Source organism: Chelonia mydas, chromosome 3 (genome assembly GCF_015237465.2).
Source record: "Chelonia mydas isolate rCheMyd1 chromosome 3, rCheMyd1.pri.v2, whole genome shotgun sequence".
Taxonomy (NCBI): Eukaryota; Metazoa; Chordata; order Testudines; family Cheloniidae; genus Chelonia; species Chelonia mydas.
In genome coordinates, this window is record NC_057851.1 from 187135976 (window position 1) to 187156983 (window position 21008).

The 21008-nt window shown below is 43.1% G+C and overlaps 1 long non-coding RNA gene across 4 annotated transcripts; it reads left to right on the forward strand.

Moving 5' to 3' along the window:
- Window positions 1–982: 982 nt before the first annotated feature.
- Window positions 983–17329, forward strand: LOC122464862. Of its 4 annotated transcripts, XR_006289259.1 has the most exons (5): window positions 993–1080; window positions 8591–8698; window positions 10450–10527; window positions 13501–13535; window positions 17007–17329. It is a non-coding gene; the product is annotated as an uncharacterized LOC122464862 (long non-coding RNA). The 4 variants fall into 4 exon arrangements; XR_006289257.1 differs by lacking the exon at window positions 13501–13535 and having other exon boundaries at window positions 983–1080; XR_006289258.1 differs by lacking the exon at window positions 8591–8698 and having other exon boundaries at window positions 985–1080.
- The last annotated feature ends 3679 nt before the right edge of the window (window positions 17330–21008 follow it).

Genomic DNA, 21008 nt, shown 5'->3' on the forward strand with positions numbered 1-21008 from the left:
GCCATTGATGGACCTATCCTCCATGAACTTATCTAGTTCTTTTTTGAACCCTGTTATAGTCTTGTTTCTGTGACTGTCTCAAAAAGGAGCTTTTTCATTTAAAATAAATTCTTCAACTTCAATATATTTTTTCCTATTAAATCTTTCTTCAGTCACATATTAGCTAGAGCAACCCTTCACATCTCAGTTTTTATTTAGATAACCAAAATAAAGTGTGGCTTGCCTAAGTGCTACAAAGAGTTCATGTGTATATAATTTAAAGAGGGGAGTGCATTAATACACTTTCCAGCCGAAGGATGAGCCAGTCACTATCATTACAGTTCCCATGCCTCCCTTTATAGCTAAAGTCTCACAAAATGCTGTGCCTCGTTTCAGAGGCTGAAGAGTTCTTAAATATTACAGATTATTTATCTGAATAAATTTCAGAGAAAGACCATCGAGTCTGCCACTTTGACACTCATCTTCTTTACTATCCCCTCATTGATCAAGTTTCAGAAGTTTATCAGGATAAGAATTTTTTTTAAATGTACATGATCTGCTCAGTTACTTAGGGTGAAATCTTGATTCCACTAAAATCAATGAGAGTTTTGCAATTAGCATCAGTGGGGACAGGATTTCACACTTAGCCTTCACTCTCTTGTGGCCAAAGGAATGAAGACCAGTGGAGTATAATAAGGTAGCTGGCTTGAATTTCCCCACCTACATTCTTACACTAAAAGAGTGCACTTAGGGTGACTGTATGTAATGCAAAATTAGCTGACTTTCTGTATAATATAATTTAATTTATTTATTTACATATATTGTGATACAGAAGGGCCAGGGAGCAGAGCTAGAGTGGTCGAGGGGAAATATATAAGCCCTAGGCTAATTAAGGTATGGTTCCCTGTAGATTAGGGAGGGTTGCTATCAGTTAATTGAAGTACCTGTAGTCAATTAAGGCCCTGTCAGGAACCTAATAAACCCCCCTGCTTCAGGCAGTCAGGGGTTGGGTGTGAGAGCTGAAAGACCAGAGAACTGAGGTAAGGGAGACCCTCCCCCAGTGCCTAAGGACTGAAGGTTCCCCACCCAAGGGGGAAACAGGTAAGAACCTGCAGGGATTGAGAGGGGCTGGGACTCAGAGTGAGGAGCAATCCCAGACCCCTCTCCTGCTTCCCTTCTCTACCACCTTCCTGGGCCACTAGCAGGGACCTCAGCGGCCCAAGAGCAGGGGCAAGGGGTGGCATCTTAGCCCCTGTGTCAAGAAAAGTGCAGGACCCACCATACTAACATTGGCCATCTTGCCACAATATATGCATACACACACATTTTTTATCTTTATGTTCAGTGTGCCAAATGGTGATCTTCCACTATTTCAGGGGGTGTGACTGTAGTTTTCTGTGACCAAAGGATCATGATCCTTTACTGTGAGAAGAGAAATTCTTAAGCAGCTCTATTGAAAGTTAACTTTTTGTCCTTGAGATATTCTGTCTATTTTTTAAAAGGAGAGAATGAACTCGGCAGTCTTTCCTGGATACAAGGTTCATGCACCATTTTTGTACTACCCAATTGGTTTTGGTCAGATATTTTAGTAGTTTCCAGTCCTTCACCTACATATGCCACTAGACATAATGCCCTGAACAGTCTGGGAATGTGGCCATTTGTTAAATCTTGCTGGCGTCAGCTTTAAATTGTACCAGGTTGAGTCTTAATTTTTATTTGTCTAACTATTAGTTTTACTGTTAATCAAAAAAATTGAAAAGGCTCATCTTTATTTGTATTTAATTGTTGAATTAAAAGCCAACAGAGAAATGCACCAAAGAAAGTACTAACATTTAGGATGGTGGGTCAGTGAGCCCTAAGGATTACAAGTACTAGCACTTCTATTTAAATGTTAGCTCCACTTTCCTTCATTTTATTTTGGATTTGCACTTGAAATAAAAAAGAGCACTATAATCCAAAAATCATTGTTGTACCACTACTGCAAGTGTCATCTGTTGCATTACATATAGTGTTGCACCATCATGAGACAATAACACAACCCAATGCAGCTGTATTACAACACACACATCTAGATATCGCATACGTAATAGACGTTCATGAGATAAATAACAGAGCCAGGAGATAAATGAATATATGTTCCTTGACTTTAGCAAAGCTTTTGACATTGTCTCCCACAATATTCTTGCCAGCAAGTTAAAGAAGTATGCGCTGGATGAATGGACTATAAGGTGGACAGAAAGCTGGCTAGATTGTCGGGCTCAACAGGTAGTGATCAATGTCTAGTTGATCTAGGCTCCATGTCTAGTTGGCAGCTGGTATCAAGTGGAGTGCCCCAAGGGTCAGTCCTGGGGCCGGTTTTGTTCAATATCTTCCTAAATAATCTGCAGGATGGTGTGGATTGCACCCTCAGCAAGTTTGCAGATGACACTAAACTGGGAGGAGAGGTAGATACGCTGGAGGGTAGGGATAGGATACAGAGGGACCTAGACAAATTGGAGGATTGGGCCAAAAGAAATCTGAGGTTCAGCAAGGATAAGTGCAGAGTCCTGCACTTAGGACGGAAGAATCCAATGCACCGCTACAGACTAGGGACCGAATGGCTCAGCAGCAGTTCTGCAGAAAACAGAAGCTGGATATGAGTCAACAGTGTGCCCTTGTTGCCAAGAAGGCCAATGGCATTTTGGGATGTATAAGTAGGGGCATTGCCAGCGGATCGAGGGACGTGATCGTTCCCTTCTATTCAACACTGGTGAGGCCTCATCTGGAGTACTGTGTCCAGTTTTGGGCCCCACACTACTAGAAGGATGTGGAAAAATTGGAAAGAGTCCAGCAGAGGGCAACAAAAATGATTAGGGGACTGGAACACATGACTTATGAGGAGAGGCTGAGGGAACTGGGGATGTTTAGTCTACGGAAGAGAAGAATGAGGGGGGATTTGATAGCTGCTTTCAACTACCTGAAAGGAGGTTCCAAAGAGGATGGCTCTAGACTGTTCTCAGTGGTAGCAGATGACAGAACAAGGTGTAATGGTCTCAAGTTGCAGTGGGGGAGATTTAGGTTGGATATTAGGAAAAACTTTTTCACTAGGAGGGTGGTGAAACACTGGAATGCATTACCTAGGGAGGTGGTGGAATCCCCTTCCTTAGAAGTTTTTAAGGTCAGGCTTGACAAAGCCCTGGCTGGGATGATTTAGTTGGGGATCGGTCCTGCTTTGAGGAGGGGGTTGGACTAGATGACCTCCTGAGGTCCCTTCCAACCCTGATATTCTATGATTTTATGATTCTATATCATTACATTTGCCCTCTGTCCTCTAAACAAATCTATTGGGTTTACTGAGCTTTCCAATCTACTTTAATCTTAAACAGCTGCCATTTATTAAAAAATCTGGCTGACACAGAAAGGTTGCTTCTCCACCAAATGTGAGATTTCCCCCACAAAACTTCAGCTGTGCAAGGCCCATGACAGTCAAGGTACAGTCCTACAGCAGTGACAGATTGTCTAGACAGAAAGATGGCACCACTTTAAAGTCAATGGAACGATGCCAATTTATACGAGCTGAGGGTCTGGCCTGTCATCTATTTATTCCTTTAAGAATTTCTTACCCTGCTTCTAGGACTCAAGATGAGGAGAGGAGGAACCTACAAAGCTCAGGCTGAATATTACAAACCTACCTATTAATGGGACTAATCTAAAGCACAGTGAAATCAAAGTAAAGGCTCCAATTGGCTTTGAACCAGGCCCTATATGGAGATCCTTCAGTGTTATTGAGTTTTTGAATGATTGACTGTGGAACATTGGGTTTAATATTTATATGAGGCTCTCAAACATTATAGGGCCTTTTGTATTATTGCTACACTGTGGATTGGCTTGTAGGAAGGCCACTAACTATTGACTGCAATCCTTAATATTTGTACAAGTGCCTAGGGTTCAGGCAGGCACTCTTTGTAAGCTGAAAGTAACATGACGGATAAATAAAAACACAGAATAGAAGCATGGAGTCAGATAGTCCCCAACATTGCCCAAATATAAGCAGGATCAAATAAGCTCCCCAGTCTGCCAGTACACATGTGGGAATAAGAGCAAAATGTATGTGTAGTGGCTAGTTTACCACATGCTCTTACTGTATATGGTTTTTGTGTGTGTTTGGCCTGTTTTCTACGTGCTTGTGTGAATTACGACTATAAGAGAAGGAAGGAAACTAGCCCCAACACAGCAAAAAGAACACAGGAGAGCAGAATAAACCAGCCCCAATGTACATGTTTTTGCTAAACTAGGGGCAAAAATGTATGACAGAGCATGCAGGAAACCAACCGCAATGTAGCAAAAGTACATGAACTTTCTAATGATGGCAGAACCTCAAAAGATTTGGAGACCGGTTCAGGGACTGGACCAAATTTACTGCCCATTCAGGCTCCACAGTCTCCTCCACCACAGCCTGCACCAACCTAGAATAGTAGAACAGTGCACTAGATGGACTATGAACATCATTCATTTGTCCTATGTTCCCTCTCCTGGATTTGTATGTAGGCTCCCTTATGATCTAGATCCAGGCTGGATTTGTCCAGTTCTGTTATTGGATGCAAATGCCCTGAAGGATAGGTAGTTTTTGGCTTTGGAGTATAGGTTTGGGCCCATCTCTAATAATGTAATACATATTAACGTTGTCACTCTATCCCAAAATGCTTTATAGTGTTAAATAATAGTTAAAATTAAATAATAAAGGCAGCAGGAGAGAGAAATTAAGAGGTATAGGGAAGGGAGAAAAGATGTTTTCAAATTAGATTTGAAATGAGAAGGGGAATCAGGCAGAGAAACAGCTGAATTCTGATTCAGATGGCAGGAGCTGTGGAGAAGAAAGCTCTTGTACCGGCAAGGGTGAGATTTTCTGAAGGGATTGAGTGAAGGCCAATGCTAAAAATAACAGGCCAGATTCTTGTGTCAGTTACACTGGTGTAAATCTGTAGTAACTAAGATCAGAATCTAGCCTAATATATTTTAAATGACAAGTAAATTTTTCAGTAGAAGATTTTTTTTAGAGATCGTTATGTTGCAACCAACCAGAAACTGGTGCCACTTTCAAATAAAACACATCCCTCTCTATGTATGGTCAGTCACTGTGACAGATGGACTTTAACCTGTCAATAATTTATACTTGATACAGAGCAGAAATACTGATAATGGAAACTATACATAAATGTAAATTCCATTGCTTTAAAGACAGACTAGGCTTCAGTCTATCTAGCACCTTGGGTTATCAAAAACTGGCATGAAAACACATCCAAACATCCTTGACCCTTTAAGCTGACTAAGGTGCAGGCAAGGAGCATGAAATGCTAGGTTTTGAAAGAGGAAATTGGGAAATAACTCCAGAGTTTGACAGGGGGATGTTAGATGATATTGGGGACAGTTTCCTTTGAATGGAGAACAGAAGCTCTTCCCCCACCCACTGATGGTACATCAGGTCAAATATTACATTGTTGAAATGCTAATCTTGACTGTCAGGCATGATGTGAAAATTAATTCTGCCACACCTTTCATACCAAACATGGCCATGGACACACAGAAGGTGTGTGTCTGACCACTAGGGTGATTGGGAGGATCCTGGAAGAGAAAAGGTAAATTTGCTCTCTAGAAATGTAAGACTCGTTACTTCCCTGCAATCAAGCCACTTCTATCTGTCAGACTTCACTGAGTGTAAGACTAGATATGTTGTTTAATTAGTTTTAATCTGACCTTCTTTCTCTATTCTTAATAAATCTTGTTTTAATTACGGTATTGGCATATCAGACCTTGATTCTCATTCGTACAACTCTGGCAGTATAAGGTCCTTCAAGCGCACTCAAATTACATCAGTGTAACTGATAATTCAGGCTTGAGACCGTTTGGGAATTTCATGCATATCATCCCAGAAAGAGAAAATGGCCTTTAACCTCCAAGAAAAGATAGTGAAGGGAAGGTGTCAGGAATCTCCTTCCCCTTCTTGGGATCCACAGTCAAAAGGACCCAGGCTATCGACTCCTCAGCAATAAGGTGCATCTCTTTCAGCTCGGCAGTCCCAGAGATACATATGCAAAAAGTCTAATGACCATGGATGAGGACATGAGCTGTGTATATTGTCATAACTCTACTGAAGTCATGCTTTCTCCTCATTCTTGGACCTCAGGCATTGAGGCTGATTTACACCAAATAAGAATCTGTCCCCTGCCAGTTTAAGGGGCCAAAAGCAACACTAACCAATGTATCTCTGCTAACACAGTATCTCTAGTACCTTTGTTATCTATGTATCCCTTCTGCTGTTTCAAAAGGAAAAGTAAGAACTCAAGACCAGTGGCCAATATTCATCGCTGATGTAACACTAAAGGAGTTACACCAGAAATCAATTTGGCCCCATATGTTTGAGATTGAAAACCAAGACATCCTATAAATGTCCCTATTTTAAAATGCTCTGTACCACACAATCGCTCTTAAAGTGGTTGCTCTAGAGCAGGACTGTGGAATCCAGTAGGCTGGCGTGGCATGGCTTGCACTTAACTCGCTAGATTCTACACCTGTTTGTTGCTTAAATACAGGATTTTAGCCTGCAATACTGACAAAGAGCATCCTTTGGTGCAAGTTAAATCAGACCCTTGTGCAGATGCACAAGGGAAGATGAAGGTGAAAAGAGCCTTCCTCCCACTGCACAAGTCCCAGGCTTTGATTAGTACAGAGACTGCTACCAACTACCATACTCTGGGATGGATGCAAGCCACCACAGAGAGCACAGGGAGGGGCAGGTGAGAAACAGGGGCATGGTCCCACCCACCCAGATAACCAACTGCTGACAGAAGAGCATGCTGGTAGTGGAGCAGGTGTATCCTCCTGTACACCTGATCATTTCTAGAGACATTGTGCCTTCATAGAGTACAGCATTTCTCATAGGCTTGTGCCTTAAAGAAACAATCTGGCCCTTAATCAGTGCTTACCTTCATTTTAAAACGCAAAGACATAGGGCCAAATTCACACCTTGTGAAAATGGATCCAAATCAGGTGACTTCACTGGAGTGTGGGGTGACCAGATGTCCTGATTTTATAGGAATAGTCCCGATTTTGGGGTCTTTTTCTTATATTGGCTCCTATTACCCCCCACCCCCATCCCAATTTTTCACACTTGCTGTCTGGTCACCCTACTGGAGTGGCACCAGTTCATACCAGGTCTGGATTGTCCCCTTAACTACATGTATTTGACTGAGTTCTCTATACTTCTTCCAAGTAATGTTTTATTTTACTTTGACTCTTATGGAAAAGGTCTATCAAATTTTTTTATGAATGAAATCAATAGCTACATAGAACTTAGGCATCTATATCTCCCTGCTAGGTTTCTACAGAAATTGTTTTATGAACTTACAGAATTGGGTTTAAAAAGAATGTTATCCTTTCTATAGAATATTCAAGTCAACCTACAGATTTTAATAGAAAATCGTATCCCGCATCTGGAATGCTATAGGTTGGTTTAAAAATTCTTCTGAAAGGTGACTGTTCTCTATTAAACTCTATAGGACTTTTCCATAAAGAGATTTTATGCCACTTGTGAAAGCCAAGCCTGATTCAACTAAGTGCATGCTGGGTAATCCAAAACACAAATAAAAGCCCTGGGCCAAATTTTGGACTTGTTCACATTGACTTTAGTGGGACGTGCATAGGAATAGATGAGGAGAATCTGCAATTCTTGGGTGCATGTTCCATAGAGATGATGAACTAGAGGCATCACTTCCTAAACATTAAAGCCCTGGCCCCACTGAAATCAATGGCAAAACTCCCATTGATTTCATGGGGCCAGCATTTCACCCTAAATCTTCAAAACTATTCGCCTGTCTGCTTACCTTTAATATTTTCTACCAACTTTTGTTTCCAGATTGGAGGAGCTGTATCTCCTACAATACACACTAACAGCTTTTTTCTCTTTTTTTTCCCAAGATTACAGATAGAGAGGTGTTGAAAATAAACTAGATCAGATGGCCGTGGGATTCCATTACTACTTTAATGTCTCAAATACCATTTCTCTTCTAATATGGTATGACATTTCACATGTACAAGTTTTTCTTTCATATTAGTGAGTTCATTTCAATAAATTCAATATGCATATTACTAATTTGAAATGAAAAATTTAACATATAGCTCCTGCAATTAACTGGGTGCTGTAGATTTTTTTTTTTAATCTCTGTTAAGAATTTACCCCTCCTTTTGCCAACTTCCGCTACCAAGACTGAGCTCTTTCAGGCAGGGACCATCTTTTTTTTGTTCTGCGTTTGTACAGTAAAAAGCACAATGGGGTCCTGGTCCATGACTGGAAGTCCCAGGTGCTACTGCAATACAAATAATGAATAAGAATGATGCTAATAATGACTAACAGGGCTATTACAACAGAGAATCTCTTAATACAAACCTTAAGAGGTACTAATAAAATAAGCCCTTTTAGGCGTTAAGCCATATACAATATGCACAGAAATGCTGTTCTTGTGTTTGAAATCAGAGTAAGCCGTACTTGCTGTGCTCGTGTTCACTTTAACTCAGTGTTGGAAAGTAATGAAGGTTTCTGCTTCTCAAATGTCACTTCTCTTTCATCAACTCAAAGCTGCAGCATCGATCATTATTTGTCATCAGAGTGCTTGTATCTGGCAGTGGTGGATGAGAGTACAGTAACTATGGACTAACAGACTTTGGAAATGTGACTTGCATCAAGGTGATTGAATTCAAAAAGAATATTTCATTGTTGCATAGGATTTATTGCTCTATTGGTCATACAATATTATGTTCCCATTCTGACGGGACAGGCACACAGACATACCCTGGAAAAATAGTGTAAAGCCACTCCACACCAAGTAACTTGACAGCCCAATTTCTGCCAGCAGCAAAAAACCGACAGAACAATAAATCTGCAGCCGGCCTAGCTGTGAAGGTGTGAAGTATGGGGACAGGGACGCCGTCTGGGTGGGATTTGCACCTCAAAATAAGCATATTCTACATTCAATGAAACATATGTGGTTCATTTTGGCCAAAATCTATACGAAGTTCTGTACACAGCACCTGTACAAACTGCCCTACCTCAGAGGTAGAATACGTAGGACATACAGGTATATGCAACTGCTGCTATATGCTGTTATTGCCCTGTATAAAGAAGTATTGCATCGGTGAAACTACAAAAATGTGTTGGAGGACCAGGAAGGAGAATTTTATTCAACAAAAAGCTGAACTCTGAGAGGCATGCTTTTTAAAAAATTAGCTTGGGTCTCTGTAGCACTCGTTCGTTTCCTTTCTCCTTTTTACTTCTCTCTATCCTTTCCTCAGTCTTCAGTTTATTCCTCCCATTTTTCTATATCATGCAATATTTGCTCCTCCTTTCCTTCTGTCCCCTCAAACCTCTTTTCTTTCTTTCCCTAGCCTGTGTTCTCTTCCTCATTCCCCCAAGTTTTCAATAACTTCTTTCCCTCTCTCATGTTCATTTCCCCTCTCTCTGTACTCTCCACATCTTTACCTTTCCTCACATCAAAAGTTCTCACACACTCTCCTCCCTCACCCATAAAATCAGAGGTTTTCTCATGCTTCCCATCCCAAAATCTCCCTGTCTCTTGTACTTCCCACCTACACAAGTGGGACCACCACATTAAACTCTCGTCTTTTCAAACCCATCACTTTAACCTTGACCTAGAACTGCAATGCTCTTTGGGTGTATGGTGCTTTGGACCTCAAACTCTGCAGTTAATCAATGTAAGTGCAGGAGTCTGACATGCAGATCAGTTTGCAGGACTGAAGCCTTAAGATCACTCAGTCCTTCCTGGGATTGTCCACAACAAAACCAGCCTATTCAGAGTTTGCTAAAACTACAGCACAGACTTTGTGCAGATTATGATCAAAAGTCGCCAACCTTTTTAAACTGAAGCCTTGCTATCTGAGATGAAGCATGGTACTAGAAAGGCTACAGCTGCTTCAAATGATGGGCTCCTTTAATCACTTGATTCAGCTCTCATTGAGATCAATGAGAGCCTTTCCATTGACTTTGATGGAAACTGGTTGGAATTTTCTAGCTGAAGATAAGGAAGCAAAGCCTAAACCTAATGGGCCAATATTCTTCTCTCAGTTACAGTGTGCATGAATCTGAAGTCATTCCACTGAACTGAAGACAAACACTGGGTTTACAGTGGTGTAAATGAGAGCAGCATTTGACCCAAGCAGAGGTGCTGAATTCAAATCCTGTTCAAGATCACTTCTTCTACAGGTGAAATGCAATCTGGCCTTTCAAACTTTGGCAAGCTATATAGTGCAGTATGTGTTCCTGGAGAGGCAAAGATAAACAAGGGAACTTAACACAGTTCTGGAATAGAGACAGGCTCCTTATATTGCAATAAATATTAGCCATGCTTCCTGAAAAAAATGTGGAAGGACTTGAGGCCAGCTTTTGATATGCACTTAAACTCTTGACATCTTTATGAACAGAGGGTGCACAGAGAATCTTGCTGAGAGGCTAAACCTCACATGGAAGGAGGACTACTTGTGCGATGAAAGACTGCTTATGTAAGTAAAGCTGTCCAGGATCCAGCCCTATGTGACTGTGTTGATCTTACCTAATCAATTTTTATGATGTATTAATTATAAATGTTTTTAAGGGTAAGTAAGTGAAGAGTGCCTTGCCATAAGCCTCCTTTCTGCAGATCCAGTAGCATAAAGGGTGTCTTGGGGCATCCTGAAGCAGGCAGCTAAGGATTCCCTCAGGGTAGGGGAATACTCAGTTACACCAGCTTAATGCAGCTTGGTCTCCCAACCCTCAGGCACTTGGGGCAGGGAGGGGACATGCTACAGACAGCAAGGGATCACAGCAGTCCAGAGATCCTGGGGACAGCTCATACAGAGCTGTTCCAGCCAGCGTAGGTTAGAGCAGGCCTGGACTGTGGGGAACAAATGGTACCACCACCTCCGCCACCCACCCTATCTTCAGCTCCATGGCATATTTGATGATTGAGCCCACTATCTTTAATGAAAGAAAAAAAGACCCAATCCTTCAACCCTTACTTATGTAAACAGTCGTATTGGGCTAGATCCTGAAGTCCTTATTCAGTCCTTGTCATCAGTGAGATTTTTGTCTGTGCAAGGATTGAGTAAGAATGTCAAGATTTGGCCCACTGATGATACAAAGTTGGGAAGCATAGTCAATACAGAGGAGGAGCAGAATGTTACACAGAAAGATATGGGGTACTCTGAAGAGTGGATGACAGAAAATGGGAAGAAATTCAATCGTACAAAGTCATGCATTTTGCATCCAATAATAATATCTGCACCAACCTGGGAGTTCGTCAGTAGAACGTGTCAGGACTAGAGAGACCTGGATGTGTGGGTTCGTCACAGGATGACTGAGTCACCAGTGTGATGCGGCTATGAAAAAGGCAAATGTGATCCTAGGATGTAGTAAGCAAGGCATTTCCAGTAGAGAAAGTATTAATGCCATTGTACAAAGCACTGGTAAGACCTCATTTGGATTACTGTGTAAGATCATGGTTTACCAGGAAAGACTAATTTAAACTGGAACAAGTGTAGGTGTAACACTTCTGCCTGTCAGAGTTGGCAGCAACAAGGGCCAGGTTCAGTATCTAGGGGTTCCATTCCAATAACACAATGCAAAACCGGCTCGAGCCCCCACCCAGTGACCTGGGACAAATATATACCACCGTCGCTGGGCTCCTCCAAGAGGCAATACTTCCCCTCTCGCAAGCACAGAGTCTGAGTGTAGCAAAAGCCTTTTAATAACAGAGAAACAATGTGGCATTATGCTGGGGAAACACCACCAACAGGATTCATAACACAACCCATGAGCAAAAACCCCACCCCAAGCAAATTGGGGCTTGTCCTTTCCCTTTGGTTCTTGAGTCCAGCAACCCAAAATCACCCAAAGTCCCAAAAGTCCAACAACCCAAAACTCTCTGTCCCTGGTCAGGGCAGCCCCAGAGTTCAAAAGTTTATCTGCAGAGTTTTACCTCCCAACCTGGGTGGAGATGGGGGGGCGGGTTAAGGGGCACCTTACATGGTCCAAAGCTGATTGCCCCACCTCTCCATGGGGCTCCGCTCCGCTTCACCAGCCGTCCCACAAATCACTCAGCTCTGCCAACTGCCCCCACGAGCTGCTCCAGGCAGCTCTGCTCCACCAGCCATCCCGCAAACTGCTCTGCAATATATCTTCAGGCTCCCCCACTACTTAACACAACACCCAGTGATTTCAGCTCTTAATACGTTTAGCTCTTTTTGTGATTTCAGCTTGTAGTAGGGGAGCCCTAGTGCTGGTGCACCACTGGACCAAAGTGAATTCAGCTCAGCAGCCTGTAACTAGACTCCTAATAGAATCAAAATTAGCTCTGATATTCTACAGTGGAGAGAGGAGGAAGTGCAGCTAGTATGTAAGGCCCTCACCAGGAGGCCCATACCACCAAGCATTAATACCTGTCCCCAGCCTCTCTCCACTGGGTTTTGGAACCCATGACCCTTGCCTAGCGAGTGCTGCTTAGTTGATGGTGAGTCCCTCCATCATAACAAAAGGCCAAGTACAGTTCCACTGTCCTTGATTCACATAATCAGGATAATAACAGCTTATTCCTGCCCCAATAAAGGAGAAACTGGGGCTCCTACAGCAGCCAAAGTGACCATTTAGGCAGGGTGGGTGTGCCTATGCAAATGAGATCAACCCCAAAGTTCTTTTCCACAACCCACCATGACTCGCCACCAGATGTCAGGGTAGAGCTCATCCTGACTCTGCTTACATAGGGAAGAGCTACTAGGATGATCAGGGGACTGGAGGATATGAACATGAGAAAAGAGTGGGAGAGCCTGGCTTGTTCAGTCTAGCAAAAAAGAAGGCTGAGAGGGGATACGACATTCTATAAATACCACAGGGGAGTAAACACCAGGGAGGGTGAAAAGCTGTTTAAGCTAAAGGACAATGTTGGACAAGAACAAATGGCTATAAACTGGCCATGATCAAACTCAGGCTTCAAATTAGAAGACTTCTTCTAACCATCAGAGGGGTAAAGTTCTGGGACAGCCAGGAGTTGTTGGGGCAAACAATTTAATTAGTTTTCAGAGTGGGCAGGGCAAATGTATGAGTGTGATTGCATGATGGTTTCTTGTGATGGTAAGGGGCATGGCCCAGCAGCCCTGGGGCTCACTTCAAATTTATTTCTTATGTTCCTAAAGCTCATGCTTCAAGGTTTCAGCTGGCCATCTTCAGGGGTCAGGAAGGGATTCACCCCCACACCACCCCCAATGTATTCTAGAAGGCTTTTTTTAATGTCCTTGCTCTGAAGCATCAGGGATGGCCATGGCTGGAGATGGGACACTGAGGCAGGGGCCAGAGCTCTCAGGTGGCAATCTCTCAGGTGCTTGGCTGGCTAGTTCTTGCTCACATGCTGGGGTCTCATTTATCACCAGATGTGGGGTCAGGAAAGAAGTTTCCCCCAATCAGATTGGCAGTGACCTTAGGGGTTTTTTTGTCTTTCTCTGCAGCGAGCAGATGTGGGTCACTTGCCAGGATTATCTGGGTAAATCATTTCCCTGCCATTGTGGGGGTCTTGGGCACTGGAGCACCTTGGTCCCTCCTATTCTCTGCCTGTGGCATGTAATATCTAGTCTCCTGTGGGCTGCAACACTTTGGTCTCATTTTGGTTGTTGGGTTTAGCGTGCAGGTGCTGGTGGTCTGTGGTAGACAAGTGGTAAGACTAGTTGATCTAGTGATCCTTTCTGGCCTTAAACTCTGACTCTGATGGAACCACTCCCATAAGTTAGGGCTGCAGGATGGGGTCTGAAGTTTGTGCATTTTAGAAGAAATGCTTCTATTTGCTGAAGACACGTCTTTCAGCTGAAAGGTATGTAAAATGTTGGTCAAAATGTGGTCTCTCAAAGGAATGCTTCACATGACCCTGGTGCAGCTGTAGACTGAAGGTGATTTGTCTCTAGTATTCCAATTATGCACAGCTTAATTATCTGCTGACTAATTGCACTTGCCTTCTTGAATGTCCCCAGGTAATAGGAGCAGTGTTTTGGTTTTTTTTTGTTGTTCATTGGGCCATGAAGGCAAGTCACTCAATAGCTCATCCTTTCTGGTACTGTTAGACAAAGGGCCCATTCAAAAGAAAACAAAATCCTGCACAAAATCTATTTTAAAATAAAAACAAAAAACTATAAGTTCCTGACTCAGATCTCCCTGCAGTAATTAATATGTACCAGTCTCTGTGGAATTTATTTATACCCCAGGGAAGAAACAAAACTTTTTCACAGTTTAGTTTAAAATTTGTATTAATGTCAGAAGTTGCGGGAATATGAGGTTAATCCTGACAGTGAGATACAGTAGCTACCTAGATCATCACATCTTGGAGGGGAGGGAGGGGATTAAAGTCAAAAAGTATCTTTGAGCTACTCTCATTGCAGAGTTCTTAAGTAAAACAAGAGCATGTCGATTAACTGAGGTGCCATGGCCAGGGAAGAGCCACTCTGCAAAACAGATTGATAGGGAAATACCCACTGCTGATCATGAATCCACCATGGGTTCCTGCTTCATGCTGGGAAACCATGAGATTTAGGCATGGAGGTCCTGGCAAAACAGCTCCAGAGGCTGCCAGGGATCACAGGGATCAGCACCTAGGAGCTAACCCTTCAGAACATGCTTCAGTCCCTCACAGCTATTCAAAGTGCATAATTAACACAAAGTCCAAAACCCCATGATTTGAAGCGGAAATCGGCTGTTGCACTGTATCTATCCAACACATGTGCTACACCTAGGGCAAACCAATGGGATGAACTATATTTTCAGGTGGGAAAATCATGGGGCAAATCTTCATCCTTTCAGGCGTATGAGTCTCCAGAATACTAGTGGATGTTCACCAATTTTTGACAAGCAAAAGCCTTTATGAAACCTCCGATGATACACATGGGATATAATATTCACAATTCAGCACATCCCACTTCCTGAAAATACACCTTGGCCCAGCAGAGTTAAATCCCAGATATTAATGCTTCCGTTACTCTACTGTAGCTAAAACGAATTTAAAAAACAAATTTAAAAGAGGAAGTTACTCACCTTATGCATTAACAATAGTTCTTCGATTTGTGTCTTTCTTTGGATGCTCCACTCACGGTTCCCTCTAAGCTGTGCGCGTGTGCGCACACACAGATCCTAAACCCCGTGCACACGGCGAAACACTACACACACAACAATTTGCACAGAATTTTTTTGCACACCTGGCCTGTCAAAAATTAGAGGGAACATTGACTCCACTGTAGGTGCACTTGTGTCCCTGCCCTGATGATCGGAGAATGTTGGTAGCAGCGTCTGCTAGGCCCACACATTCACTGTCCCTCCTCGTGCTCTGCCATGAGGTTAATCAGCATTGTGCAGGTGAAACCTCCTCAGTTTCTTCTCCACTGCGGAGTCCCTGACAAGAACTCCGAAGTAGAGGGGTGGAGGGTAGGCCGTGGAGCACCCATAGGGACACACATCTTGAAGAACCATGGTTACTGCACAAGGTCATGACCCTTGCATGTATACCTCTGATCAGTGGAAGGAAGTGAGCACATGCTTTCCTGACCGCTCTGAGTTCAAGGAGGTTGATATGAAGACATGCTTCCATGGGTGACTACATGCCTTGTGTCATGAGGTTGTTGAGATGTGTTCCCCATCCAAGAGGGATGTGTCAGTAGTGAGGAGTAGTAATCGGGAGCGCTCTGTGAACAGGATTCCAATACAGATGTTTTCTGGGTCCTTCCACCAGTTCAAGGATTGTTTGACCTTGGTGGGTAACGACAGAGGTTTGTCTAGGCAATCTCTGTACGGCCTGTAAACTGAGTTTGAACCATGACTGGACACACCAAGTCTGGCATGAGCAATCACAAATATGCCCACAATCTTATGCCCTAACAACTGAAAGCAATGTTTGGTTGATATTTGAGGGCTGGTTTGCACTGTCTCTCTGAGCACGGACAGATTGAGGAATTTACGTTGGGGGAGGAGCGCTCTTGCTCAAAGAGTCGAGATCAGTTCCTATGAACACTAATCTCTGTACTGGGGTTAATGTTGATTTTTGGATGTTGATTTGTAGGCCCAGGCTTCTGAATAAGTCCATAGTCATGTAGGCAACCTATAGATCTTCGTCAAAGGAATGAGCCCGGAGGAGGCAGTCAGTCAGATAGGGGTAGATCATAATCCCCTAGGAATAAAGATGAGCAGCAACTATGGAGAGGACCTTGGAGATTACTCTGGGAGACGATGATAGCCCGAAGGGGAGTATCCTGTACTGGTAGTGGTCCTGTCCTAGGGTAAATCTGAGGAACCGTCCATGGGAAGGTAAGACTGAAATATGGAAATAAGCATCTTGAAGGTTGAGGGCTGAGAATCAGTGTCCCTGTTCCAAAGATGACGAAATCATCGCTAGAGTGACCATCTTGAATTTTTAAGCCTTGCCAAGCTTGTTGAGTGCTCTGAGGACCACTATGGGTCTCCAACACCCATTTTTTCCCTTGAGTATCAGGAAGTAATGAAAGCAAAAACCTTTGCCTCATACTTGCTGAGGTACTGGTTCTATGGCTCCCATATGGAAGAGGTGCTCTCTCTTGTTGCAATAAACTCTTGTGAGAAGGGTCCCTGAAGAAGGATGGTGAAGGGTGTTGTGTTGGGGGAGGGAGGTGAAATGAATGGGATATCCATTGTGGATGATTTCTAGCACCCATTTGTTAGATGTTATCCGTTCCCAGGTGCTGCAGAACAGAGCAAGGTGGCACCCAAAGGGTTGTGAAGGGTTGGTCAGCGTCAGGTGGCATTGGAGGAAGTGGTCTGTTGACGCCCTGACCAATTGGTCAGAATTGATGTTTTGAAGTGGATGGTTGGGAAGAGGAAGGTTGTGGGCCTGAAGGCTTGTGCTTTGAGAAACTGGACTTTTTCTTTTGTGACTCATAAAAACATTGAGATTGATAGTGTGCTGCCCATGATTTAAGTGAGGACTGTTTTCTTTTCTGTCCAGGTGTATAAATCCCCAATGACTGAAGGATAGCCCTGGAGTCTTTGAATGTGTGAAGCGATGTGTCTGTCATTTCTGCAAATAATTTGGTGCCTTTGAAGGGAAAGTTCTCCATGGTTGTCTGTAATTCCTTGGGGAAGCCAGATAAATGAGGCCAAGAGGCTCATCACATCACAATTTCTATGAGATAGATCATGCCATGGTATCGGCTGCATCAAGCGCCGATTGAAGTGCCGTCTTGGGCTCCAGTTGTCCTTCATTAATAATGGCCCTAAACTGAGCCTTGTGTGATTCCAGAAGCTGATCAATAAACAAATTGCGTTTGGAATAATTTGAAGTAGTCATGTTTTGCTGTTAGCGCTTGGCAATTTGCAGTGTAGTGGCTGAAGAATAAGCCTTTCTTCCAAAAAGGTCAAGGTGTTTACAATCCCTGTTGTATGGGATGGACTTCATCTGGTGTTGACGACTTCTGGAGTTCACCACATCCACAACAATTGAATTAGGGGGTGGATGGAAAAAAAAAACCCATACCCTTGGTTGGGATGTAGTATTTCTTATTGGTTTGCTTACAGGTTGGTATGACCAATGCAGGGGTCTGTGATAAAAGCTTGGCTGGATCCAAGAGAGCCTCGTTGATTGGGAGGGCTACTCTGGCTGAAGAAGAGTGCAAAATGTCATCAGTTTATGGTGTGATTCTTTTATCTCCTCTGGAGGTAACTGCAGAGTGTCTGCCACACTCTAAGGCCTGGTCTACACTGGGGAGAGGGGAGCGATTGATCTAAGTTACGCAACTTCAGCTACGTGAATAACGTAGCTGAAGTTGACATACTTAGACCTATTCACTGCAGTGTCTTCACTGCAATGAGTCAACTGCTGCCCCATTGACTCTGCCTGCACCTCTCATGGCGCTGGAGTACAGGAGTCGTCGGGAGAGCACTCAGAGGTCGATTTATCGCGTCTAGTCTAGACGGGATAAATCAACCCCCACTGGATTGATCGCTGCCCTCCGATCTGGTGGGTAGTATAGACATACCCTTAGCTAGGTCTTGCGTTTAAAGAGTTTAAAGTCATCTTCTAGAGATGGCAGAAGAGGCATCACTGCTTTGTCTAATAAAGGAGGAGGAGATATTGGTTAGTTATGTGACCTCTTCACTGAGGTCAGCCTCCTGTTCCTCCCTCATCTCTTTGGGAGGTTCAGAAGCTTTGGATGCAGAGGCTGATGAAGGGTGCCTCGATTCATGGTGGGCCATGCTACATGTTCACCATCTTTGGGTGTGGAGGGCTGTGGTGAAGATTCCCATCCTCTGGGTGAACCTTGGCACAGGTCTGAAGGAGGTTGGAGAGCTGCCTCTGTTAGATGGAATTTAAGTCTAAGCTCTCCATCCTTTCAAGATCGCGGCTTCAGCTGCTGACAAAAAACACACTTCTGGGGAATGTGGTTTTTCCCCAAGGCAATGGACACAATCAGAATACCCATCTGTTACAGGGATGGCCTCTTTACAGGAAAGGCACCTCTTAAACCTCGGTGAACCAGGCATACCCCGCACCAGGGTAGTCACCGGAGAAAGAGGAAGAGGTAGATTTAAAAAAAAAAATCTTTTTAAAGAAAATCAAAGGAAACTCTAAACTAACAAATAAAGAAAGATTAGTAACTATTTAAGTTTGAACAATAGAGTTAATGATCCAACAAATGGACAGCTAATAGCTCCGTCTCTAGGCAGGGGCAATTCAGAAGGAACTGAGGAGGGTGCATGCACGCAACGCTGGTTAGCCTTGCGGCAGAGCATGAGAAGGGACAGCGCATGTGCAGGCTGAACAGACACTGCTACCAAAGTTCTCCCATCAGCAGCACAGTGAAGCAAGCACCACTACCATGGAGCATCCATAGGGACACTACTCAAAGAAGGCAATAATGCTCCCTAGAAGGGTTAGTGTAGCAAACATTTTATTAGAATACAAAAGGCACATTTAGCTGAGTGATTCTTCCCAGCTTTTCCCAACAAGACATTACTAGAGAGACTGAGGGGAAACACTGTAGAGGATGAGAATAAGAATACAGCTGAGTATATGAGTATTTGAATCCAGACTGGAGACTCTGGGATGATGGATACAAGCCGGGCATTGACTAAAATGTCAACAGGGCTTCAGTTTTATAGCAGCAATTTGCATGATATTAGTCAGAAATCAATACTCGCAATCTAAATTTTGTATATCGTTAGTTGAAATTTGATGTCTGTGTCTCTTTCTTGGACTGATTTTTCTTCTGCAATCAGCATGATGAAAAAATAATGCTTATAAGTTAAGTCAGAGTTCTCTGCCAGCTGAAAGGAAACTGGAATTGCTGGCTGGAAAAGGGCAGATGCAGGGGGTCCAAGTTTTCATGTTATCTTAGACTGTAATAATTAGCTCCCTCAATGCTAATAAGCAAGTATAACTGCACTGGACGTGATTTAATTCCCATTTTGGCCTTGGGGATTCAAATCCTACATAGGACCAACAAGAACACAACATTTCTACAAAGGGAAGGAAGATCTAGAGGCTCAAGAACATGACTGGGAACCAGGATACCTATTCCCAGCTCTTCTATGCACTTGGCAATTTACTAAACCTCTTGTTGTGACATTTTGTCCATCTGTCAAATGAGCATCATACCGCTTCCCTGCCTCTCACGGGAGTTGTGAGACTTAATTCATTTAAGCCCAATAACTACAGCTCTAACCAAAAACAATCACTAGCAAATAAAATACAGCAACAAGGACTCTTTGCACTGTGTAAATTGCACAAATGGTCTCCAAGCAGGCTGAGATAGACAGGGGAGATTCTGCTTGTACAGAGCAACTTTCCACCAGTGGAAAGCAGGTGGAGGTGACTCCACTGACTAAACTCCATCTCTCGACAAAAGGAGACGAGGTGTGTCAGGGTGTTCTGGGGGTGGGGCATGGGTAGGGAGGGGCGGAACAGAGTGGAGTGGGCTGCACTACAACTCATTCTCCACTGGCATGAGGTCCCTGCGGGTTCTTACACCAGTGGCATAAGTTAAGGCAGCTGTCTTGCAGCATCATACACATTGACATCCTCATCGGGTCCTGACATGTTAGGAACCAGTCCATAGTTACATTGTTCATTGATTTGCTTTTACTGAAATAAGGATATAGTTGTTGTTCCTCACTTGGGTGGTATTGATCCCATTTATGTGATGCCCTAGAAAATGCTCCCTGGCAGCTTATTATAGAGTTAACTTACAACAGGCAACTTGGATTGTGTTTATAATCAGACAGTACCTGTGTGGTAATAGTCTCTTCCAGGAGCATAACACTAAGCCTTACCTTCCCCCTGAGAGTTACGCTGCCAAAATCAAAAAAGTCGAATGGAGCAACAAATGCTTTGTTTGCTCTGATGCCTGAAACTGACCAGAGCTACCCTCATGGGGAGACAGTGCAGCAGAAAATAAAAATTACTGGGGAAAACCTGTGAAACACATGCTAGGACAATTTCAGCTAGCTGAGAGTAACAGGGAAATAAAGTCAATTATAAAGTGCAGTATTCAGAGACAAAAGCTGCATTTTATAACCTCAATTTATTACTAGACTTATGTTTCTTGTTTCAGGCATCACTGAAACTCTACAATGCATGTTCAGGTTCTAGGACACCGTGTTGCTCTATTTGGTAGTCTTTAGTAAAAGGGAGCTGATATTTCAGAATTGTAATCCATTTATAGGTGGTTAATTCTCAATCCCTTGTAAATGCTATTTATGAAAGAAAATGTTAGAGGGTTTCTTAGGAAATCAATACTTTATTATACAATAATTGCATCTGCACGTTTAATGTTCTTCATAAGACTTAGAAAGAATGAAAGAGGTTGGTAGGGTCAGCTGATGCAAATGGTGGTTGCATGACCTGGAAAGTCATCAAGAATTTGAGGCCTAGTAAAGTGCCTAGATGCCATTAAAATATTTTCACAAGTGCAACTTTTATTATGGAAACCAAACTGCTAGTACATCTCTG